Genomic DNA, 26,966 nt, shown 5'->3' on the forward strand with positions numbered 1-26,966 from the left:
AAGTCCTTCCTTCTTATTTTATTTAAAAGCCTGGCAACCCTTATTTTTGACCGGATTTTTGCAGGCAACCCTATACCATTCTATTTGCAATAAAATTACCATCATTTTGATGTATAATTCAAGCTTCAGACAGATGAGTGCAATTATCGATATAAAATCACCTCTTTAAACACGGCAACCACATAATAGTGATCGGAAAAAGATAGGCAACCTAGTTGATTTATGTTGTACAAGTTGTATACTTTCCATTGAAACTTATCTCGATCGTCAGACAAATCGGTGAAATTTGACGAAAAAATGTTTTTTCAAAAATTTATTAAAAATAGCCATGACCATATTTCTTTAGGCAACCCTATTTATTTATGTTCTGGAACATATTTTCTTTCATAAAATATAAGTTTCATCCATCAGACGTATTGGTGAAGGTCGACCATATATGTGGGATCTTAGACCATATACAAAATTTCGTGGGCTTGCCCACGGTTTGTATTAAAACGTGGGCCGTGGATGTAGCGTGCGCAGAAGTGGGGCGCCGGCCTTAAGCAAAAAACGGAAAAAGAATCACGTTTGTTGTATGGGACCCACTTAAGTATTTATTATATTCTGTTTTTAGTATTTGTTGTTATAACGGCAACAGAAATACCCGGAATGGTGGTGTGGTCTGGCCTAGTGGGTAGTGACCCTGCCTATGAAGCCGATGGTCCCGGGTTCGAATCCTGGTAAGGGCATTTATTTGTATGATGATACAGATATTTGTTCCTGAGTCATGGTTGTTTTCTACGTATTTAAGTATTTATATATTATATATATCGTTGTCTGAGTAGGTACCCACAACACAAGCCTTCTTGAGCTTACCGTGGGGCTTAGTCAATTTGTGTAAAAATGTCCTATAAATGTCCTATAATATTAAATACATAATTTGTATGAAAATTTCAACTGTCGGACGACAACGGAAGACGGACGGACGATCAAACGGACAGCGGAGTCTTAGTCTTCGCCGTATTCCTTGAAAGGGGTTATTCTATGGGTCATTTGCAATGATTTAAGTTCAGTCAACCAGGGGTCAAAACTCATTGGTTTTCAAGTTATATGAGTTTTTAGTTTTTTGTTTACAAAACCCGCCTATCGACTAAAAAGTGGTAATTGTGAAAAAACTACTCAAATTTGGACGTAAAAAAACATTCACCTAATAGCCAATAAACTACTGATTACGTGAAATAAAAAAAGATTACCAAAACTTTCCAAAATTTTCAAAAAAAAAGGATTTGAAGTCACAATGTTTTTGTAATTTTCCCCAAACTTTGTAACATTTTAAGGCATTACTTTAAAAAAAAGTATGATACTTTGCGTACAAAATACAGAAATGAGTTCCTCAGCTTTCCAAAAAAGTACGAATGTCGACATGTTCTCTTAAACTTTTTAAAATAATAATAATAATAGCAGAGCAGGTAGGTACCGAAGACAAAAAATGCTTACGTAGAAACTAATTACCGTAATGACTTGACATGTATTAGGTACTTACCGAAAATGTAAAATAAGTTTATGGCAAAAATTTCATTTTTGGTACAAGCTTTTATCGCTGACTATACTTTTCTTACGACAGACAACTAATACTCATTATAAATTCTAAAAACCCCTAACACAATTAGGTTGCGTTGTTTCATCACCGAGTTCCTATGGCCACCTCCTGTCTCCATCATCAGATCAGTTCGACAGTACCATATTATTGTATTGTCATCAGGCGGCTTAGCACGGTCGTGTTTTTATCCCTTGTCACCATGCCTGTCACGTTCTAATAAGTATGTAAGTGCGAAAGGGACGCGCATAGTGATAGTCGATAAAAATGGAACCGTGCTGAGCCCGCAGAACTACATACAGCTGTAAATTTTCATGACGCTACGATCCTTGGAAGATGGTTAAATCAGGGGCGTATTTTGAAATTTCGCGCCCCGGGCCAATACGTTTCGCTGCCCCAGGAGGTCAAGGAAGAAAAACAAAATTCAATTCGCCAGGGGCGCCATACGGCCCATTCGCCGCCCCTAGCGGATTGGCGCCCCGGGCCATGGCCCGGATGGCCCTAGGGTAAATACGCCCCTGGGTTAAATTAGTTACCTTAGATTCCATTACATAGTTAGTTACATACAGGTCGAGAGTTCCTATGGCCACCTCCTGTCTCCATCATCAGATCAGTTCGACAGTACCATATTATTGTATTGTCATCAGAACTACATACAGCTGCCAATTTTCATGACGCTACGATCCTTGGAAGATGGTTAAATTAGTTACCTTAGATTCCATTAAGTACATAGTTAGTTACATACAGGTCGACCTAATAAAAGCCTGTTAATGAGTTTTAGTTTAGGCGTCCGTATAAATAAATCCAGCGAGTAAACCACAACCACAATACTCTTGCGTACAATAGTCTAATTTACGGTGAACGGGAAAAAAATAGAGCGGTAGGTAGGTAGTTTAAAAAAACGTATGCAGAAAAACGCACAGCTTATCTATGGAATAAGTACCCTTCACACTCTCGCGGACTTAATAATAATTTATTATAAATGTTATGATCTTATAAATTTGTAAAATCAATGAAAATTCATTTATAATTTATGAATATATAATTTTTATTTAAAATCATTGAAAAATTATCACCTTACTACCAATCCCAGTTTTGAACTGATAATTGATTAACGAAAATTCCTAGAAACCCTTAGAAAGCAAATCTGGCCTGACCTCCGATTAGGTAGTTACATGTACTAATGTAGGGATCAAATTTTAACGGAAATGGTTTGTAAGCTAAACTATTACAACATATTTTGTGAATTATATACCCTTACGTTATTACCATCTATTGAGTAAATTAGACACTACTTAGTTAGGTCACCTGTGTTAAAGTGACATCTATGTTGGTTATTATTAAACTGAATCTCGCCATCTTGTTTTACATGGATAGTGTAAAGATCACTCACACAAACAAGCGCTTAACTAAAATCTTCGCATTTTTCAAATGGTTTTTAATTAAAAATATTGAATAATTGGTCATTATTTTTAACTTGGCGACGACAGACGATTATGCACTACCTAAACATCAAGGTTGTAAGTGCTGTAAATCTACGTATTAAGAGAAAATTGACCAATAAAATTGTATGAAATTCGCATAAGGAGAACCACCTTAAGAAATCCTCGAAAGTACGTAAATCCATCATTATTACATCTCCTCTGTATCACTCATGCTATTTCTCTAATTGCTAAAAAGCGATTAATTTTGACATCACTGGTGTTGATTTCCTTGGATTCGGTGGATTTTTTGACCACCGATATCAAAAAAGTGATCACTGAATTCAAATCCTGCTTTGTATACTAGCTTGTTGTACTAATTTATCACACCTAAAAAGTGCAAGATACGTTGTATAAACGTAAAATTATGTTTGTAAGTAAATTAAGTCATAATAGGTACAAAAATTCACTAGTTTACTATGAGTAGTTTTTTAAACCAGACGTGTGTTGAAACTTGTAGACCCAATGTTTCTTTCTCTGTCTTGATGTTCTCTTCAAACCAATGAAGTAAATTATGTTAATTGTCCTCTGTATCACCTGAGGCCCTACACCTCGATAACTTTAAACGTGTCAGCCATGTTAAATGAATGCAGATCCCACTTCTTTTACAATAACTTGTGTATGTAAGTATTATGCACCCAAGGGACGGGATGTTCAGAACAAGGGATTAAAAAGAAAGTGGCCTTCTAATGTCGAGATCGCTTCAAAGGCACTGAGCGTACCTTACTGATCGATATTTCTAAAGGATAGCCATAGACACAAATTGAACATAGCAAATGTTTTAACAATCCTCAATGTCTTACGTCTTTATGTCTAAATATAGGAGTTACAAATTAGCTCAAGTGTTTCAGAATGCTGGAGATCTCCAGCACCCTCAAATAATTAACAGGTTATTAGATCTTCAAGCATTAGTCGACCACTTCAAATAGTTTTAAATTGATGGAGTTCACGCTTTAAAACTCTGTTATTCAAAAATACTTGTTTTCCGTATTGCATCACATTGCTTTATAAGTGCATTAAATATTTTTTGAGCATTGAACACCACTCAAAAGTTTCTTGTTTATCGAGTGTAGGTAACATAAGTTTCTTTTTGATGCGTGTGCGGTCGGATTGTGTGAAACAAACGTCTTCTCCTTTATGGCACTAATGTGCGAATTTGTGGTCGACATGTCTGAAACTCGTTCCAGGACCATACATCGCCCACCACCCTATTATATGAGAGGACAGTCAAATAGTGTGGGATATCTTCTAGAGATGTTGTTTTACAAGCCGTAATTAGGTTATTTTAAAATCTATTAAATTTATGTAAGCTTTCGAGATCATTAGCCTTATTACATCGCTTATAATCAAATAAGAATGAAAAATATGATTAAAATGTAATACGATTGAGATATAAAATTGAAATGTGATTTTTGTGTATGCATTATTGAATTCGGTGACGCCAATTGATTTCAGTGCCTGCACATGATTTCGGTGTTTTTTCAATCTCAAATATCTTAAAAACTATAAGGTTCTAATGGAGGCCTCCACTACCAATATTTTTTATTCTAAGGCTAGATTTTAGGAATTAAAGTCGCATATCAAATAAGTTAAAAAAAATATTTGGCACCGAAGTCAGGCACCGAAGGTCATCTCTGAGAAACGCCCTAAAAGTCGTCATGGGTGTCGTTTTATAGGTTTTAGGGGGCGCAGATTTCGAAAATGATAACCATTTTGGATTCCAAGATGGCGGCCATGCACTATGTCATAAAAGTCGTCATGGATGTCATTTTCATGTTTCATGTGCCACCCCGCGCCACCCCAACATACATATAGCTTGCGTATACTTCCCGCACAATGATAATCATAACTCGTCACTAAGTAGTTTTTTCGATAACGCTTCTATTTTAATGCATAATAACCCGGATGATATCTTTGTTCTTCTCGGAGACTATAATATTTCGTACGCTATTTGGGGCACAAGTTCCGATGTAAACTACCTAACACTAGGAGCTAGTGATAACAGAACAGTGCTTTTTTTGTCCGATTTTATGGCCTTAACAGGTGTACGCCAATATAACTCTTGTACTAATGTGAACGGGCGGATCCTTGACCTTGTAATGTCTAATGGTAACTGTTCTGTTGCCGCGAGCCCTTCCCCACTCACCGCCGAAGACCCTCAGCACAGGGCCCTACATATCGAATTAGGCTTATCAATTACGTCATATTTGCCCGAACTGAGGCCAAATCTAGGTGTCAAACCAATTTTTCATTCTGGGGATTATGAATCTATTCGTAAAGCCCTTTCTGATACCGACTGGTCTTGTTTAGATAATTTAAATACTAACGATTCTGTGGGTTATTTGTATTCTGTTATAAATACGCTGATTTTAAAATTTATACCTCATAAAAGCATAAGTCACAACTCTAGTTATCCTCCATGGTTTTCACGCAGTTTAATTAAAGTTCGTAAACAAAAATTATTGGTTCACAAAAGATGGAAAATCTATAACAACCCCCTAGATAGGGCAGAGTTTGTATTTTTAAGAAAAAGAGAGCATAAATTAGTAACTGAATGTTATAACAAATATATCTCATTGGCCGAAGACATAATATATAAATCACCTAATTACTTTTGGTCATTTATTAAATCTAAATTTCCTGTTAATATTATACCCGACCAAATGTCATTTAACGGGGTAACCGCTAGTGATGGAGAAGCCATGAGCAATCTTTTTAATGATTATTTCAATTCTGTGTTTGTACCCGCCTCTAGTGATGGGCAGGGGGCGCTGTTGTCGCACTGCCCCAATGATAGCTTAATTGATATGTGTTCGATTCATATTACAGAAGATTTGGTCTATAAGCATTTGAGTGGGGTAAACGTTAAAAAAGGTAGCGGTGCTGATTTTATTCATCCCCTCTTCATTAAGACATGTGCGAAGGAATTAACCATACCCATAACAAATATTTTCAAAAAATCTATTTCGTCAGGAACCTTTCCCGAGTTATGGAAGAAGGCCTTAATAACCCCAATCCACAAGGGTGGCGATTCTCAATTAGTCACTAATTACAGACCAATCAGCAAATTAAATATATTTGGTAAGGTTTTCGAAAAAATTGTCACAAATGAAATAACTGCAACGATTTATCAGCACATATCAGAACATCAGCACGGTTTTTGCCGCGGTCGCAGTGTTGACACAAACCTTCTCAACTTTTCTGACTTTATTCTAAATAAAATTTCTTCCGGCTGGCAGGTGGACGCCGTGTATACCGATTTCTCTAAATGTTTCGATAAAATTAACCATTCCAAGTTAATTATGAAGCTTGAGAAGCTCGGTATTCACGGTGATCTCCTCAGATGGATTAAGTCCTATCTAAGAAATCGGAGCCAGGCTGTGGCGCTGAAGGGTTACACTTCCCATTTTCTTCCGGTACCGTCAGGGGTGCCACAAGGTTCGCACCTTGGCCCTCTTCTTTTCATATTATATGTCAATGACATGGCAACCTGCTTCAGAAACTCGGAACACCTTATTTACGCTGATGATACAAAGATTTTTAAAGCTATATCTTCTGAAGCTGATTGTCATAGCCTACAACAAGACCTTGACAGTTTTTATGAATATTGTTCAAATAATTATCTGTACCTAAATTTAGATAAATGTTTTGTGATAACTTATTCCCGTAAACAAAAAGTAATCAATTTTAACTATTCAATAGCTGGGAAGCATATAACTCGTGTTAGTTCTATTAGAGACCTAGGTATTACCATGGACTCACAACTTAATTTCAATATTCATATTGACAAAATTTGTAACCGAGCCTATAAAAATCTAGGTATGATACTACGGATGGGCAAACCCTTTAGACGCCCCTGCACTCTTAAAATACTATTTTATTCTTACGTCAGAAGTATTCTTGAGTTCGGGTCTGTGATCTGGTGTCCTCAATACCATGTCCATATTAATCGCCTAGAAAGAATACAAAATGTTTTCTTGAGAGCACTTTGTTACAGGACCGGTACGCCTCTGGAATCATCAGCCAAGTCAGCCAAACATTTCAATATGATTTCCCTTTGTAATAGAAGACTCTTTTTAGACACACTTTTTTTCTTCAAAATCCTCAAAAATGAAATCAATTGCCCAAATTTGCTACAAAATATTATGTTTAATGTACCGCATCGCTCCTTACGTCCTCGTAATTTGTTTTATGTGAGTTTCGCACGAACTAATTATTCTAGACATACTTTTTTCAAACGAGTATCAAGAAACTATAATGAGTATTTCTGTGACATCGATCCATTTATGCACTCTCTTGCAGCTTTAAAAGAACATACGAGATCCAAACTGCTGTTGATAAAATAAATTATCACTATAATTAATAGTAGTTAGTAGTAGGTAGTTATCAGTTATGTTTTACTTATTTTCTCATCGCAAAACGCTTTTGTATTTTTTGATGTTTACATGTTTACATTATGAACCTCCAGGTCTGTTTTTATATATTTTTGTAAGTTATATCTATATTTTTATGTATGACTGTATGTGTTCTGAACAATAAATAAAAAAAAAATTTTATAGGTTTTAGGGGCCCCGATTTAGAAAATGATGACCATTTTGAAATCCAAAATGGCGGCCATGCACTATGCTATAAAAGTCGTCATGGGTGTCGTTTTATAGGTTTTAGGGGGCGCAGATTTCGAAAATGATAACCATTTTGGATTCCAAGATGGCGGCCATGCACTATGTCATAAAAGTCGTCATGGATGTCATTTTATAGGTTTTAGGGGCCCCGATTTAGAAAATGATGACCATTTTGAAATCCAAAATGGCGGCCATGCACTATGTCATAAAAGTCGTCATGGGTGTCGTTTTATAGGTTTTGGGGGGCGCAGATTTAGAAAATGATAACCATTTTGGATTCCAAGATGGCGGCCATACACTATGTCATAAAAGTCGTCATGGATGTCGTTTTATAGGTTTTAGGGGGCGCAGATTTCGAAAATGATGACTATTTTGGATTCCACTTTTATGACAAAATACGTAGCCGCCATCTTGGATTATAAAATGATCATCGTTTTCGAATTCTGCACTCCCTAAAACCTATAAATCGACATCCGTGACGACGCAAGTTATCTTTATTTTCAGATCTAACAAATTGCTACAGAATACAAAGGACAAAAAAGAAGCGAGGAGGTAATGAAACAAGCAAAAATACAGATGATTCCTCGACGCAATTGGGTGATTCTTAAATTGTGTCCAGATTTTTTTTGTCATAAAGGTTTATATTTTTCACATATTACTCTCACAAGTTCCGTGACATTTCGACCTTGTAATTTTTTAAGTAAATGTTTTTGTTTATCTATGAGGATCTCACTAGAATAGTATAATCAAGGTATGTTTATATTTGATGAATGAAATAGTAACGCAAAAAAAAAATATATTTGTGTCTTATATTCCTGCCGAAGACTTTTATTTTACCTTTTCCTTCTACACAAGTTTGGCCAAGTAATAAGAATTTAGGGCTCTCCATTTTATTTTGACTTCTACAACAGTAAAGCTACGAGGCCATGTTTGGTATCGTTTTCGTATAAATTCGCAGTACCAAATTTAGTTAAGGTATCACATTGACACCATTCCGAAGTAAAAACATATAAACTTATTAAAATACTTTCTTTTAAACTCCTCTTCACGCTTAAACTGCTGAACAGTTTTAATTTAAATTTGGTACACATATATTTTGAGTCCCGAGACAGGATATAATAAGTTATCTCAAAAATCATCCTTTAAAGGTGTGAAATGAGGTGTAGGGGGGAATTCAGAATTGACTTCTTGAAGTTAATACTGTTTAAGTTTAGGTTTGAAGTCATGTTTTTTCATCATTTTTAACTAAATCAAAGATGTAGACCATCCCAAATTTCATATAAATCGGTTCAGCGGTTATTGATTTCCCGTACAAATTTCCACGCCACTTTTCACACCTTCAAAAGATGATTTTGGTTATAAGATCTATCCTATGTCCTGTTCCGGGACGCAAACAATTTCTATACCAAATTTCAACGAAATCGGTTCAGCGGTTAAGCGTCAAGAAGAGTTTCAAAAAAACCGGCCAAGTGCGAGTCGGACTCGCGTATTAAGGGTTCCGTACATTAAGTCCGACTCGCGCTTGACTGCACATTTCTAATAGGTTTTCCTGTCATCTATAGGTAAAGAACTATTTTGTGTATTCAGACGGACATACATACAGACGCACGAGTGATGCTATAAGGGTTCCGTTTTTTCCTTTTGAGGTACGGAACCCTAAAAAGATTTATTTTTATTTTGTGGAATGGTGTCAATGTGATATCTTAAATGGTTCAGCACCCCAGATTTATACGAAAACGATACCAAACACGCCCTAGCACCTTCACTGATATAGATATATCAAGATAAAATTGAGAGCCCTAAATAAACTTTCAAGAGCGGATATCTCAAAAACTATTCAACATATCGAAAAAATTGACTGAATAAACTTGTAACAAATTAAATTAACTTTCATTTTGTATTAGTGGCCATGTCGCTGAGATGCATAGTTTCCGAGATATAATCGAAAAACGGGAAAATGGGACCTTCAAAGCCCCCTCTCTCCCCCCCGCTCAAGGGCTACGGCCGGGGACTTTTGATATGTTCACCTCCTAACTTGTCAAACCGAGTTACGGAGTCAAAAATTGTGTTCCGAGCATTTCCCTCTACAACTTTTGGAGCATTCGTTGCCTGACCTAAGTAGCTTATTGAATTTCTTTAAAAACTTTTCTGTAAAAGGTTGACGGGTGTTGGGTGTTTATATGGTTTCGGTCGATTATTATCATTTGCATTGCCCATGATGACTTACTAGAATTACGAGCACACGAGACACTAATAGTAGTTTGACAAACCTTGGTTTTCAAGAGGTATTTTATATTGACATTTGCTGTCAGATTTAGTCGCAAACCGCACGCAAAGTGCACACAAATGTGTCGACACCTTGTTACGGAAAAGTGTAGACACGGCGACGACACTTTGTTTCGAAACAATTCTAGACACATTGTGTGGACTCTGTTACGACACATCTGACATTTAGTTACCACTTTGTGATTCTGCGACTGGAATGGTTATATGGGTACTGACGTCGGGTAACTTAACTCGTCCGCTGTTTTAAACAAATGTTCGCACTTGTCGACTAAGTCACGTGGTACGCCTTGCGAACCTATACCTATATCGCCTATCGTGAGCACCTCCATTAGCTCCATATGTCGGCTACAAAAAACCCTAATCGCGACCTGTAGCGAGTACGAGTCAGGGTCTCTAACTACGACGCCTATACCTTCAATTTCTAACGTCTCTCCGCGTACGCGAGGCGCGATTTTATCTGCTGTCTCGTGCAGCATTAAAGTCATTGCCGCGCCTTTGTCAAGTAGCGCGAGGGTTTTTACGGTACCTAAAGGTCCCGACACCTCTACAGGCATGACTTTGAGATACGTTTGCGGGAGTCTAATATTGTTTACAGATATGGCCGGAGTACTATTACCGTTCGCGGGAGCGGCCGCGTTCAGTCCGTGTAACGCTACGTCTTACGTAGGCGAACAACGCGCGAACGCGGCGCGGCGCGGCTAAATCTATGCCTTCCCGACCCTACTGCCAGCTGAATGCCAAATTAATTTTGTATTAAACAGAAACGTTTGCGAATGATACTATAAAATTTAGCTTTTTTTTTTCTCTTTCAAATTCATTATTTATTGTGGTTGTAAACCTATAGTGCACAAGAACTTAGTAAGTTTTACGAAGATTGGAGGTCTTGGATTAGTAAATTTCATGTGTTGGCGTTTTTATTTGTCAAAAAAAAAGAAGAGAAATATCTGCATAATAAACTGGAGGTCCCGGGTTCGATATCCAGTGGGTACATTTATTTTTGTGTTCATCGGAAGGATTTGTTCCTTAACCGTGAATGATTTTTATGTATGTAAGTATGAATATGTCACATATTATTATGTACATATGCATAAATAATATTTATACATGTCTATCATCTTCTAGTGTTCAAAACCTAAGCTAGTTGAACTTACTATGGGACTAAGAAGTTTTATATACTTAAGGTAATTTATGTATTATAAAATAAAATAAAATAATTATAATAATTAAAGTTTACTTATGTGAATGAGACATGAGTTGATTATCGATCGATTGAGAACTTCCAGTGTACATCACAAAGTTAAAAAGTTAATTTTACAAAATAATAACCGATCAATAATTGCTGCCGAGCCTGCGAGCTCTCACTTGATGTTATAAGTGAAAAAGTAGCAATATAGGGACCTGCTGCAGAGCCTGTGTGCCCCACTTGATGTTATAAGTGGACCAGTAGCCAACTCAGGGCAATACATGCTACCGAGGCTGACTTGATGTGATAAGTGCCCGTAGCATAGTGATGTAAGTAGGATAATTGCTGCCGAGCCTGCGCGCTCTCGCTTGATGTTATAAGTGAAAAAGTAGCAATATAGGGACCTGCTGCAGAGCCTGTGTGCCCCACTTGATGTAATAGGTGGACCAGTAGCCAACTCAGGGCGATACATGCTACCGAGGCTGACTTGATGTGATAAGTGCCCGTAGCATAGTGATGTAAGTAGGATAATTGCTGCCGAGCTTGCGAGCTCTCACTTGATGTTATATTATAAGTGAAAAAGTAGCAATGTAGGGATATGCTGCAGAGCCCATGAGCCTCACTTGATTAATTTTATAAGTGAAATGAAGATAATGATGAGTATCAGACTACAAAAAATAGTATTTGCATATACTAAGTTTAATATGATTAAAGAAATAAGGTACTTCGAGAACGAAGCACCTGTCAGTATGGCCGTGTGAGATACGTAGTATAAAAACAAAGATCACACTTACATTTTCACGAATTGGTTCACTTTTGCTAAGGTAATACGGATATCGAAATAATAAGTTAGACCTGCTGTTCAATAACACAACTACCCTCGATGTATATTTTTTGACCATAACTGTCAGAACGTAAGTAATGTAAACAAAGTATTTTATAATAATAATCCATGATATTAAATTTGTTGGTTTGCGTTAGTTATTCTATAACAAATTAAATTAAATGTAGCAAATACATTTGTTAAATTTAATTATTATGATAACCGGATGTGCAGGAAACACCTTACTTGTTATTCCCACCAAGAAGTAGTGGAAGGGGTAAAGTCTAATCTAATATAAGCGGGTGTCTGACAGTTGTGGGTCACTTCTCAGTTGGAGAGCTAACGACGACGAACGAAGTTAAGTGTCAATTTTATTTAATTGTGATTTTAGCTAGATCTTTATTACTATTTTAAATTATGTCAAGTGTGTACGTTAAGGTAGCCAGTACTAACTATAAGCCACTAATATTTATTACGCATAAAATAATATTTTTGTGAATTATGTGATAATAAAGCCGATTAATTGTTCAGTAAATCTACAATATACTTTTACTTACAATCTGCTTATATCAATATATTACTTAAATAATGTTTACCATTTTTCATATTCTAAACCATGTAGTTGTCCCTATAATAAATACATTACTTTGAGCAATAACTAAGTGGTCTTAATTACATAAATACTGCCTTACATCCTTATTTCCTATTTTATTAATGATAATACTAAAGTAAATCTGACACAGCCGTCAGCCAGCCGAGAGGAACAGCGGCATCGGGACGACGTCGCAGCGGACGACATTGCCTTCGAATTTGATCGATAGCTTATTTTACTTTGTTTAATTACTTTGCTTAACTTTACTTAATTACTTTGTACTTCACTTACTTAATTACTTTGTAATGACTCTCTTTCTCAGTTAACAATTTTCGCTTCGTTAGGGGTTGCCAATATGTACAGTCTTATCACTGTACATGCATTTCGGAATCTAATTAGCTGCACGTACATGTCGTACATGCTATACGTGATTATAATCCGTATTAGAGTCGCACGTTCTTCACGTCTTGTCGAACAGCAACTCTAACGGCAGTAACAAGATAATCAACGATATAAAATTACTATGCAGGCAAGAGAGCGATATAGACGCATCCTAGATCCCTGAGAAGGAGGGTCACCTTCTTAACTTGTACTCTAACTTACAATATATCTACGTCCTTACTACAAGTGCTCTTCGCTGTGCTGCTCTCCACCAACCCACCTGAAGCTGGACCCTCGGAACCACATTCGGCCCCGAGGGTCCAGCCCACCTGAAGCTACTAGTGTAGCGGCTAACTGGCTGCTACAAGTGGTGTGTGTTGGTATTGCAGCACATAGATGACTGTGACTAAGGTTTTGTTTTACCATGCCAATTAGACATTGTGGCATACACCTCAGTAGTAGGATATTGGGACTTTTGGTCCCCATTTTGGAACTCGTTTCGCTACGCTTCGCTTCGCTACACTCGTTCCAAAGGGTCCAAATCGTCCCAATATCCTAGCTACAACACTGGGGCAGAATCCGAAGTGAAGTACTCAAGTAGTCGTAGAATGCCATTATCCTAGCTACAACAGTGGAGTAGAATCCAATTGCATATTTAGGATGGTTCCTAATGCGTATCCATAATCGTCTACAGTTTTTGTGTTGTTGATGATCCGATGTGGGGTAGAATCCAAAGTTGATTTTGAATAATTATCCCGCAGCAGTGGAATAAAATCCAAATTGCATTACAACTCGTTAAAGTCATCGTTTAGGTTTCGCTTAAGTTGATTATTAAAAACTTTTTTTTTAAAAGTGCAAAAGGCTTAACACAACGGGTACTAGCTAGCATTGTACCCACCAGATCTTGTTCTGATTCGAACAGGATCTCGTAACGCACCATCATCGCCCAGATTTGCAACGGGTAGAGATTTGCCGGGCTAGGTTTATTACGGTGTTTGTCACAGTATCACATCGCAGAATTGGCCAGAAACTTTGATGTGAACGTGGATCGGTTACCCATACTATCAACCGCTATAGCATGGATAAACCGTTGTATAGTACAGTACCTGCCCTGCCCAAGGTAGGGTTATTAAAACCAAGCAGGATACTGTATACGCTACCGCGTGTTTGTGTTTAACCGCCACCGCGTTGAAGTGTGTCGTGCATACATGCCCTGCCCAAGGTAGGGTTATTAAAACCAAGCATGATATGCACACGCCACCGCGTTACCAAACCAATATCGCAAGGTTGGCCAGACCTCGCAACATTGAGATGGTAAGAGTCACCGTGAACTAGCGGTTGTAATAGCCACGGATTCTCCGAGAGCTATATCAATGTTATTTGTATTTATACAAACGATTCAAAAAACTTTAAAAGCGCGATGCAGACCCAAGCACCCTATTGGTCAATACCTATGACGTCCTATGACGTAAATGTGACGATTGAATTCAGTTTTGTTAGAGAACATATCAGTTTAAATCTTAGTCTAATCATATTAAAGTTTAAAATATATTATTCATTTATAAAACTACGTAAACTTCGTTGCATGATGCTAAATAGTCAAATCATAAAATTTGGTTAATGCAAAATCAGTCTTACTTATTGAAAAATAAAGATACATTTTATTTTAGTCATAAGTTTCATAGGTATATGTGAATACACGGTGAAATACAGTACGGGTGAATTAACACTCGAAACCGTGTTCGTTAATCGTAAATAGTCGAAGCTTCCGTCCTTCTTTTACTTCAAGCTTGGCAAGCAATAAACAAGAGACAAAGCATGGGATACGATAGAGTCAAGCGTGTGTTGATATTTAATTAAACAGATCAAAGAACAAAATAAACAGACTGGTTACTGTTTCAACCTTTGTAGGGTAAACCTCAGAAATGTTTCTACACTTTTAAAGTATGATTTCCAATTAACTCTAATTACATTGACATTTGATTAAGCTATAATTTTAATGTCTGAAAACCTTTAGCAAAATATAATACTAATTTACCTAACTAGGAAAATTACCTCGATAAACATGATTTGTGAATAAAACTCGTACTGAATTAGTTCATTATTTTCCATATAGGAACAATAGTTTAAAAATATTTTCAACGTAACAATAACAATTAGTACCTACACATGACGCCTCTGTATCGTTACTCACGCTATAACGGATCACATTTCAATTCGAAGTATTCGAGCATTGTTTTATTTATTTTGTGTCAGCGTGTTTACCAATGCGACCCTGTACCACGATACAAGTTAAGAAATATTTATTACCCGACTGCCTAAATAGGTGCGTTATGTTTTGTGATAGTATTTTATTGTTTAACGAAACTTGAAATTTTCCCTATTACAATTACTCTATCCAATGGCACGTTTCCGGCATCCTGGAAGTATGCCCATGTTATTCCTCTCCCAAAAACCTCCAATCCTGCATCTTTCTCCCAATACCGTCCTATCTCCATTCTCCCAATATTATCCAAAATTATTGAACATTATGTTAACCGTCGTCTCCTATCTCATCTTAATAAACATTCCTTATTTAATCCCCTCCAATCTGGATTTCGCCCCGGGCATAGCACAGTTACCGCTCTGGTTAAAGTCACCGACGATATTCGGTTTAATATAGAATCAAAAAAGCTTACTGTCCTTGTCCTCCTTGATTTTAGTAGTGCCTTCAACACGGTAGACTTTGATATCCTTCTAGGCACACTCAACACACTTAACATTTCCCAAACTTCATTATCTTGGTTCCGTAGTTACCTTTCTGGCAGACGCCAGCGTGTTAGAGTAGATGACAAACTGTCCGACTGGTGTGAGCTCACCGCTGGCGTCCCGCAAGGAGGGGTGCTTTCTCCACTCCTGTTCTCTATTTTTATTAATGGTATCACCACATCGCTTACGTCTTCATACCATCTTTATGCAGACGACCTACAAATTTATGCAGCGGCTAGTATAGACGATCTTCCCTCATTAATTGCTCAGATTAATTATGACTTAGAGTCCATACGGGATTGGGCGTGCAAATTTGGTTTAAAAATTAATGCTCAGAAGTCACAGGCGATTGTCATTGCCAGTCCATACTATGTAGACAAGCTCTCGGACATGGTGGTACCTGACATTTTGTTTGATAGGATTATTATCCCTCTTTCCTCTACTGTCCGAAATCTGGGTATCATCATGGATCAGACGCTTTCTTGGGCTCCTCACGTAGCCGAGGTGAGCAAAAAGATTTTTGGATCTCTCCATTCTCTTCGACGACTACAGAATTTCCTCCCTCTTCACACCAAACTAACTCTTGCTCGTTCTCTATTGCTCCCTCTTCTTGACTATGGTGACGTTGCATTTTTGGACCTTACTGAGGAATTGCTGGATAAACTTGAGCGTCTACAAAATGTTTGTATCAGGTACATATTTGGCCTCCGTAAGTACGATCACATTTCTGAATTCCGCTCTCAGCTCGGGTGGTTACCGATCCGCCGACGCCGAAATGTGCGTGTCTTGTCGTTGCTTTTCAACGTACTCTTTAACCCCTGCTCTCCATCTTACCTTACCGAGAGATTTAATTATCTGGCTGAAGGCAGTGAACACCGCTTACGTTCAAGTGCTAATCTTACGCTTGCTATTCCCCCGAATAAGACACGATCGTATGCGAATTCGTTCACGGTACGCGCGGTGAAGTTGTGGAACGAGTTGCCCCTGTCGCTCAAACGGTCCCAGTCTGTAGCGTCACTCAAGGCTAATTTGAAGAAACGTATGCTTTCCAACCAAGCGTGATTTGGTTAAGTACTGATTTTTTTTTTTTGTTGACACTTGTGTGTATATATATATATATATATATATATAAATATATATAATTATATTATATGTAATATATGTTTAGTATTTATGTATGTAGCATGTATTTTATTTTATAATATTATTTATGTATTTTATTTACTTTTGGACGTTTTGGTTAGTTTACTTTTAAAATGTTACTGTGCATTCCGTAAGTTTGTCTATCTAATTTGAATTCTCCCCTCATCTACTCGAAGGTTAGCTGGAAGAGATCCCTTACAGGGATAAGTTCGCCTTTGTACCTTTATTTCTGTAAATATTATGTAAACCTGTGTTGTGTACAATAAAGTGATTACTACTACTACTACTACTACTACTACAATTTCAATAATGTATAAGTTTGAATAAATATGTAGGTATATAGAGCTCAGCAAAGAGTAAATAATAACTGATAGTTTAGGTTTAACATTCAAGGTTTTTAATAGATATGCCGTGAGAAACTGTTAATATTTCTTCATTATTTTCACTTGTAGGTTATAGTAATGTGTTTAATAGGGAATAGAGAGTCGTATCTCGAATACCAGCAATATTCAAACTAGTGATATTTAGTTATTAATTGTATTGTGATATGCCTATTATGTTAATTATTCCAATTTGACATTTTATATTTATTTAAATTTATGATTATTATGATGAATTTGCACGCTTTCATCCAAGCTAGGTGTACAACAAGATCTGTAACACCATATATTGTAACATCCCCATACTGTATCAATACACATAAATAATTTCTCATTTCTGACGAATGTACGGGAAATACGATGATGATGATTATAATTACTTATTTAAATAAAATGATCTTTGGGTATAATAGTTATGAACATGTTCACGTTCATAGGCATTCGCATGTTTTACTTTACTTATGGACTAGTCATCTTAAGCCTAAAAAGGGGTCAACCTCGGAATGAGAGATAATAAGCTGGAACACCTTTGTTCTACCAAGATATATTATTCTAAAGCGAAATAACATACATGTTATGCAATTTTATCGAGCATTTTTTGTTATCCCTATATGCTTAATCGCGTTCTGTTACATTGATGAGACTTAATTCGTCATCCGTTCTGAGTAAGTAATACAACGTATGCTATTAATAACATCATCGGTGGTTTAAAATAAAAATATTAGAACATGTAAAACAATTAACTATTTAGAATTATTCTAGTTTAGTTAGGACGTAGGGTAAGCTATATATTTAGTAATAATATTATTATTTAATTATACTTTTTGTGTACCATATAATAATTCTGTAGAAAAAAAATTGGGTAGCTCATCTTCGAAATAATGTGCACAAAACAATTGCAGGTTCAAGTAAAATTCATAACGATGACGTTGAAGTCGTAGAGTCAGCATTTCGGAGACGTATTGTAATTTAATGTATATCATCAAAAAACGACTTAAGTCTCAGATCTAACGTTGCATTTATGAACTCTTCTTCTTTCTTCTTTTGTTCGAAACAAAATAAAGCAGCTTTTAGATTATTCACTTATGAAACATACGTGTGTAAAGTTAATTTTGAACTTATACGATATGAGATATGACATTCATCATTGAACTTTCTCACGGTCTTTGTTTCGAAATAGTGTGGAGTTAATATTGTATATACATAATTAATGTCCGCTTTTCTTGGTGAAGACAAAATCTTATAAATCTAATGGTATACAAATAGGTTCAGACGTTTTTGAGTTATAGTTAAAATTGAACCTAATGTGAAACAGTACACAGAGCACTGTCGGCACAACAAACAATTTTTTTTATATTTCTATACAAACTAGTACAAATGATTTTTAGTTTTAAGTATGTATGTGTATATTGAATTCATACTACTTAATTAATAAACATAGCAAATTAACTAACAGTTATTTGGAACTATAGGCTGAAGAAAAACGACATGATACACCCATGAAGTTTTAAAAATCCTGTACATATGTGTTAAACTAAATACATATATTATGAATAAAAGAAATAGTAAGCTTCATATTCAATAAAACAAAATGTAATTAAACTCGGAAGATAAAAACAATTCAAACGTGCTTGAAAGGCAGTTGACCTTAAATTTCATATTAATGGATTGTAGGTAATCTAAATTCAAGATGATTATGAATGATCTGCTGATATGACGGACAAGTATCTCTTATTATATAACTTTATATTAATAAATCAAAACATAGTATGCTGTTTTAAATATAATTAATCAATTATAATTATTGAGGTAAGTTGTAAACATACGTTATATGTATGTCATCGTCAAAAGTTAATCTGTTGAAGCTCAGACACGTCCTCATTAATTTCACATATAACACACAATCGTCCATCGATGAGATAGTATAGTTTCTTGACAAACTATACTATCTCATCTGCTTTATTTATTTAGGTAAGTATCATTAAACGTGATTATAACCAAATCAATCAACTATTTTTTTTTAAATATTCAGATACAAAATATTGAAGTACAAAAATAAATTATTTTATCCAAATATAAACTCCACACCATTCCGAATCATATATTATATCTAGTAACCTTATCATAGATCAACTTTCAAACAAATAGCGCTAAGTGAGTTTACTTCCTATTGCAGCGAAAATGATACTGCAGTTTTTCCGCGTATCAATGTTGCATTAGGGATGTACAATTGTATATCCTGCTTTTAATAGATATGTATGTTGGCCTACTTTTTCGTTATAATCACAACCAGTAATTGAAATAAATATATTTTTTTAATCATTGTATCTATGGTAGATTGTTTACAGATATTTCCTTGTCATATCACCAATTGTCTATGGTTTTAAGAAAAGCCAAAAGTCTGTTGTCAATTTGTGTCATTTATTCAAATTGTACTCGGTTTATAAGGGTTTATTTCAAATAATATTAATTAAGACTATACTGAGTGAGGTCTGCAAACTATTATTTAAGGTCTTAAATAATTACAACAATGTGTGAAATTAGCGCAAAGCGTTTTTTAACGAAAAACCAATGTCGTAAACAATTTAGTACGTTGTTGGTCTATTAATATTTTGATACTTTAAGTACTAGTACGAACATTTGCCTATAACTGTGATTAAGTACGTGATTTTATAAATACCTTCATCTCATAAACAGGACACAAGTTGTGTGTAAAGAAACGGATAAACTAGAAAATAACAATAAAATCAAAACATACTTACATACAAAACGTACTTTAGGTACCTTACTTGTGCATAGAAAATCAAAAATAATGCCTAGTATCAAATTATAACTTCTACTACACAAAGTATGACCAACCCAAGATTTTTAGAATTTCCCATTAAAAAAAAAAAAAAAAATGTAATATTTCATTAGCCAGACTATAACATTGATAACTGATAACAAATGTAACACTGAAATCATACATTTAGGGTTATTTATCTTATTACAATAATAAAACTAATATTTAATTATAGTTAGTTTTTTAGCATTAGAAAGAACTTGCAAAAAGGAAAGCACGCTTTTTAAAAATCAGTAACTATTACTTATGAAAGCAGAAGAATATAAATGATCGTATTAGATTCATAATTGTTACATATTTGCCGTAACTTATTTTTTAAATGTGTTTATCAATTAAAGACACATCAAGATTGTTTACTTTATTTCTAATGCTAAAAACGAACTATACATTTCGACGCGCTATATTTATCAAGTTTAAAACATTACATACCAAACATATAAGTTAAAACGCATACAACACAAATTTATATCAATGATAATAATAATAACCTAAACCGAAACAAATTATTCCTAACCTGAACTATGTATGTAAGGTTAGTAAACCATATTTAAAAGATTATGGTATCAACCCTAGCAGAATATTATTATTGGTCAACGATAATAATCTTTAGCATAAGTAAATCATTATTGTTGTATCATTCCAACCTATTAACGCTTTTGTATTTTGTTGTGACATTTGTTGTACAAGCAGAAACGAAAAAGGATCGGTATGTTTCTGTACTAATATTTTTTTTCTTTTTACAAGCTTTTATTTAGTTTCACCTGACCGTTGTCTGTCTGTCTGTCTGTCTGTCTATGTGTAATCAAATTTGATCCACTTCCCGATTTCCGATTGAGCTGAAATTTGTATACATACGTTAGTCGGGTGACAATGCAATATTATGGTGTCATCAAGCTGATCTGATGATGGAGACCGGAGGTGGTCATAGGAACTCTGTGATAAAACAACGAAACCTAATTGTGTTTGGGGTTTTTAGAATAGTCTCGATGAGTATTAGTTGCCTGTGGAAAAAAGTACAGTCGGCGATAAAAGCTTGTACCAAAAATGAAAATTTTGCCAAAAACTTATTTCTTTTTTTGTGGTTTATTTATCACTACTTACACAGGTTAGAGATGGCGGATAAGAAAAGGAAAGAGAGCCAGGATCAATACAACATTAAATCGATGACGCTTTTTCTCGCCACCACGCATATTAGCGCTGAAGGACGAGCCGCGTCTTGTATGCTGCGCGCCATTAGCGAATTCTATGCTGATTACGGGAGAGAACAGCCAGAACTCAAAAAAAAGTATCGGTATGTTTCTGTTTAAATTATTTTTCTTTTTTTGGGTTTCGTACCTCAAAAGGAAAAAACGGAACTCATATAGGTTTACTAATGCGTCTGGCTGTCCGTCTGACACAACCTATTTTCTCCGAAACTACTGAACCAATTAAGTTGAAATTTGGTACACATACTTATGTAATTATGTAAGCCACACTTGTGTAAGGTAAATGAGTCAATTATAAAACAAAGTTTTGCAAACTATATCCTGTTATATATCAAATGAAAGAGCTCATTGTGAGCATCTCAAATATTTTTTTTATATAATTTAAAGTTATTTAAGAAAATATGCAAAAAATGGTCATTCCGTAATGTCCGAAACCCTTGGAACGCGAGTCCGACTCGCACTTGCACGGTTTTTTCTCTTTTAATGGTTGATCACATTATCACTTCTTACACAGGTTAAAGGCGGCGGATAATAAAAGGAAAGAGAAAGAAAGAAGAAGAGAAAGAAGAAAAAAAAGAGTTACCCATCTAGACGCAGCCCTTCTGTGCAATCAAGAGATAGAGATAGCATACAAAAACTGAATAATAGTCCTACTTTTATCATTTTTTGTATGCTATCTTTATTTCTTGGTTGCAAAAAAAGAATTACACTCATTACCTAAAAAATAAACACTCATTATTACCTGTATCGGCTAGTAGAATAAAATCACGATTGTTTCCTTTAAGCAAAATAAGCCAACTTAAGATTTTAAACCACTTTAAACATTTGGCAAATAAACATTTCTATTCTATTCCTTCCAGGATCTATATTTTTTTCACATTTTATAGTAAACAATATAAATGTTAATTAATATTATTGTGTAATATGGAGAATCTCCTTTTATAATTCACAGTATTTCATTGCAGTATTTATCATATTTTTGTATAAAATGACTAGTAATGTATGAAATCAGAAAACAAAACTATAGTTTTTTTACTCTATACTTACATGTTCGTACAAAACACAATGGTTGTATTGCTCTATAGGTACTGTATTTAAATGTAGGTGCTTAATTTAAGTCAATGGTCTAAAATGAATGTTACGTACCTAATGTACCTATGTAAATAAACTGAATAAAGTTTTTTCCTAACCCATGTTTTGTTTGTTTTACCAATCAAAAATAAATAATATCGTAATATTACATTATTATAGTACACACGTACCTAATTATTTTAAACTTAAGGTAGCCGCCAGCTAGAAAATAGTAAAATGCACTCGCAAGGGTTGATCGAATACCGCGTTAAGATCGCAATGATCACACACGAATATTGCTCTTACTTTATTTTAAGGCGTTCACAATAGTTAAAAACGTAATTTAGTTCAAATATTCAAAATTAATGTAAAAAAGAACAAGACTTTCAATAACCCATTTCCTAATACAAATGTAATTTTTTAATGATTATCAATAACATAATTAAAATAAGTAAGTTTACTTTAACCATTAAGAAACGTATTTACAACGTATTAATAAGTTCGAGCAGCACTCTTTTTGTGCGATGGCAGCAACATGGCAATTTACGCATAATTGTTGTAAACTCAATGTATAAAATTATCATATCTTGTCTATAGAGTTTTGAAACTTGATCAATCTTGTCGGTTATGATAACGTAATATTTGAATCAGGAATATGGTCATGGGTTTGTACATATGTATGTAGGAAGTGGATGCGAAAGTAAACTCACTTTTGTACTAAACTTGGTATATTAAAACAAAGTAATTAAAGAAATATCAAATTTAACATAAACGGCACGTCTTTCTTGTAAGCTTTTCGAAACATATCCCAATGGCGGACGGCCTGCGCCTTATAACTAAAACGACATAAATCATTCATGCTATCCCTTTCATACTTGTTGACATGATCTTCATTCTGTCTCACTCATTCACAAAACGTTCCATTTAACTCAATCCCACATATATGTATGTATAATGAATATTTTTATTTTCATTATACATATTAAAAATATACTAATGAAATAACCTTCAAAATTATGTGGTGTTCACATTTATTGTTATTGATCATGTCTATGATTACCCAAACTTCATTACATATTTGTTGATTTTTGTAAAGTCAATATTCATATGATTTCTGGTATTCTACCACAAAATTGTACTGGGCTAAACGACTGTTTAAATCGTTTACTTATAGTTCGTTTTTTAGCATTGGAAAGAACTCCACAGAAGCAAGCGTGCAGTTTTTATCAGGCTCTTTAATTGTTAATAATTACTGAATTATCTAATGTAGCATGGTCAATACATATAATTTACTTCAAATTATTACCGCTAAAGTGCCGGATTTGGAACCACAAGCTTACTTCTGCGAAGTTCTTTCTAAAGCTAAAAAAAACGGACTATAGTAATTCCAATTTTTAAATATCCTTTTGATCGCGACGTAGAACAGACATAAAAGTAGACATTGAATACGAGTCTTACATATTTACAATTGTAATATATACATAGATTCAATAAAATTAATAACAGTACTCGTAGTATTGCTAATCTGAGGTATTCATAATTCGCAAGTAACTTTTTGCATTTTCTTTGCTCCTGCTAATTTTGATAACATACATAGTTTATGAATCCGCTCAATTTTAAATACACTTTTTCACCTTCATTAAAGCTAACTTTAGGAATATTTGCTATATCACATAAGTACGTTTTTAATTTAAGTTTATATTGTAACTGGCTTTGTTGGCATCCGTAATAATCCGTATACCCCAAAAACAAGGTCAATTCTTTGCACCAAAATATATTTAATTTTCTGAAATTATGTATTCAATTACAATATCATTAAACTTGATATGATGATTTGTTGACATAATACATTAAACAAGAACCATATTACTATATGCTTTACAAGTGAGTCAAGTTATGGATCTAAGCTTGAGCGAAGCGTATTCAAAAAATAATCAACATTTTTTTTAAAGATTCTTCATTTTAGTTAATCCTCTCACAAACCGAAATATGCTAGCCACATCTACCGAATACACATTATTACATATTTCTTGATCATTGAATCTTTCTCTAAACGTTCGTTCAATCTCTTTATATCTATTGCTATAAATTGAACAATCAATAGTCATTTGATTTTCTGGCAATTTTCCAATATTATTTGCAACCATCAAAATATTCAAATCTTTTGCAATGTTAGTGCTTCCAATCTGTAAATAGCCCATTGATCGTAATATAGCCGAGGAACAGGCATAGAAGTATCCTTGAGTTTCTTCCATTCTACACTACAAAAGATAAAAGTTGTTTATAAACTTGACTTCAAATATGGTAATAAATCTTGGAATTCATCAGGCGACAAGTTGATTCGTATTACTCGGTCAGGTTTAACTACTAGTATAAAATAATTACTAACATTCTCTCGGTGTACTTCAAGTCTAGTATCCCTTTTTACATTGTCCGAAAGTATATCCCATGTGTATATTTTAGTATCCATTTTCTCAGTCTGTTTTGTATGATCGATGTTAATAAAATGATATTTTTTACTACCAAATATGTATTTTATTTTTCCAAACACATTCATGTTTAATATTTTATGAAAATCATATATACCTAGTGCACTCATTTTCGCGACTATGTTTGGAAGATAACACTTAATCATACTTCAAAGTATCCTATATATAAATAAACTTTAATACGATTGGACTAAGATTGAAACTGATTAACACATAAACAAAATCCAATTGAATCGTCACATCTACGTCACACAAGCAATGTTGTTTGAAATATAAAACCGACTATCATCAAAATTATGCATTTCAAATTAAACCTAACACTCCTTATTTTATGGTTTGTCTTCGAATCATATTTTTTCCATGTTCTGCATCGCGCTTTTAAAGTTTTTTTGAATCGTTTGTATAAATACAAATAACATTGATATAGTTCTCGGAGAATCCGTGGCTACTACAATCGCTAGTTCACGGTGACTCTTACCATCTCAATGTTACGAGGTCTGGCCAACCTTGCGATATTGGTTTGGTAACGCGGTGGCGTGTGCATATCATGCTTGGTTTTAATAACCCTACCTTGGGCAGGGCATGTATGCACGACACACTTCAACGCGGTGGCGGTTAAACACAAACACGCGGTAGCGTATACAGTATCCTGCTTGGTTTTAATAACCCTACCTTGGGCAGGGCAGGTACTGTACTATACAACGGTTTATCCATGCTATAGCGGTTGATAGTATGGGTAACCGATCCACGTTCACATCAAAGTTTCTGGCCAATTCTGCGATGTGATACTGTGACAAACACCGTAATAAACCTAGCCCGGCAAATCTCTACCCGTTGCAAATCTGGGCGATGATGGTGCGTTACGAGATCCTGTTCGAATCAGAACAAGATCTGGTGGGTACAATGCTAGCTAGTACCCGTTGTGTTAAGCCTTTTGCACTTTAAAAAAAAAGTTTTTTTAATAATCAACTTAAGCGAAACCTAAACGATGACTTAAACGAATTGTAATGCAATTTGCATTATACTCCACTGTTGCAGGATGTTTATTCAAAATCAACTTTGGATTCTAGAGCCACATCGGATCATCAACAACACAAAAACTGTATACGATTATGGATACGTATTAGGAACCATCCTAAATATGCAATTGGATTTTACCCCACTGTTGTAGCTAGGATATTGGGATTCTACGAGTACTTCACTTCGGATTCTGCCTCACTGTTGTAGCTAGGATATTGGGACGATTTGGGCCTTTTGGAACGAGTGTAGCGGAGCGAAGCGACGCGGAACGAAGTGTAGCGGAGCAAAGCGACGCGGAACGTGTTCCAAAATGGACCAAAAGTCCCAATATCCTACTACTCACCTCTCGAAGGCAATATCACTCTACAGGGTCCTAGTAGTTTCTCCTTAACTTCTGTTGGCTTGGGTAGTTTTAGCTTGAATCTCAGTTCGGGGCTTATGACTGTTTCCAGAATCAGAACATTTATTGGTAAAAGCAATATTATTTTACATGTCAGGAATTGGGTAAGTACATATTAATATTTACAAGATATGTCACAAGAATTATAAAATTTTAACAGGCATACTGCTACGTTTAAGCTGTGAGGTTTAAATAAAACAAGGAATCTCACTTAAAAAAAAAATTATTTAACGCTTAAAACGTCGCTAGCATTCGATAAGATCGTCGAAGGGTCAAAGTCCGTTAACCGTCTGATTTTTACTCCCGGTTTACGAAAGTAGTCGCTGCCCACACGCTAGTACTTCCCTGGCCCGCTGTGTAGCTGAGAGCGATGAAGGGCTGAGGGACGTCAGCCGTGTTGCACCAGGGTCAGCACCAGGTCCTCAAGGTCAGCGCGAGCGTGCCACCGTCGGCCTTCTAGCCATGCTATAGAACCCTGGAATTATTTTAGCTCGTCTTAGTAATTAACCCACGAAACGGCTCCCCTGACTGTAACCGGCTTGAAGAAGAAGAGCAGAAGCGGAAGAGGAAGTACTGTGTGATAGCCGTGAGAATGCCTTGGTGATGTTAAAATGTCACAGTCAGGCGGAGCTTACAAAATGAGCAGTTAAGCATAAAGTTTTAAAATATATATAGATTACAATTTTAATCTTGCTTTTAAATAAGAAAAAACGTTAACACTAGC

General features: G+C 35.2%; 1 long non-coding RNA gene across 1 annotated transcript in view; it reads left to right on the top strand.

The window, feature by feature from the left end:
- The first annotated feature begins 657 nt into the window (after positions 1-657).
- The window catches only part of LOC134805609 (uncharacterized), a 401,522-nt gene continuing 375,213 nt past the window's right edge, over positions 658-26,966 (top strand). The window contains exon 1 of the long non-coding RNA XR_010146333.1: positions 658-707. This is a non-coding gene — a long non-coding RNA (uncharacterized LOC134805609). The remainder of the gene's footprint in view (positions 708-26,966) is intronic.

The sequence above is a fragment of the Cydia splendana genome, unplaced genomic scaffold (genome assembly GCF_910591565.1).
Source record: "Cydia splendana unplaced genomic scaffold, ilCydSple1.2 scaffold_45_ctg1, whole genome shotgun sequence".
Classification (NCBI taxonomy): domain Eukaryota; kingdom Metazoa; phylum Arthropoda; class Insecta; order Lepidoptera; family Tortricidae; genus Cydia; species Cydia splendana.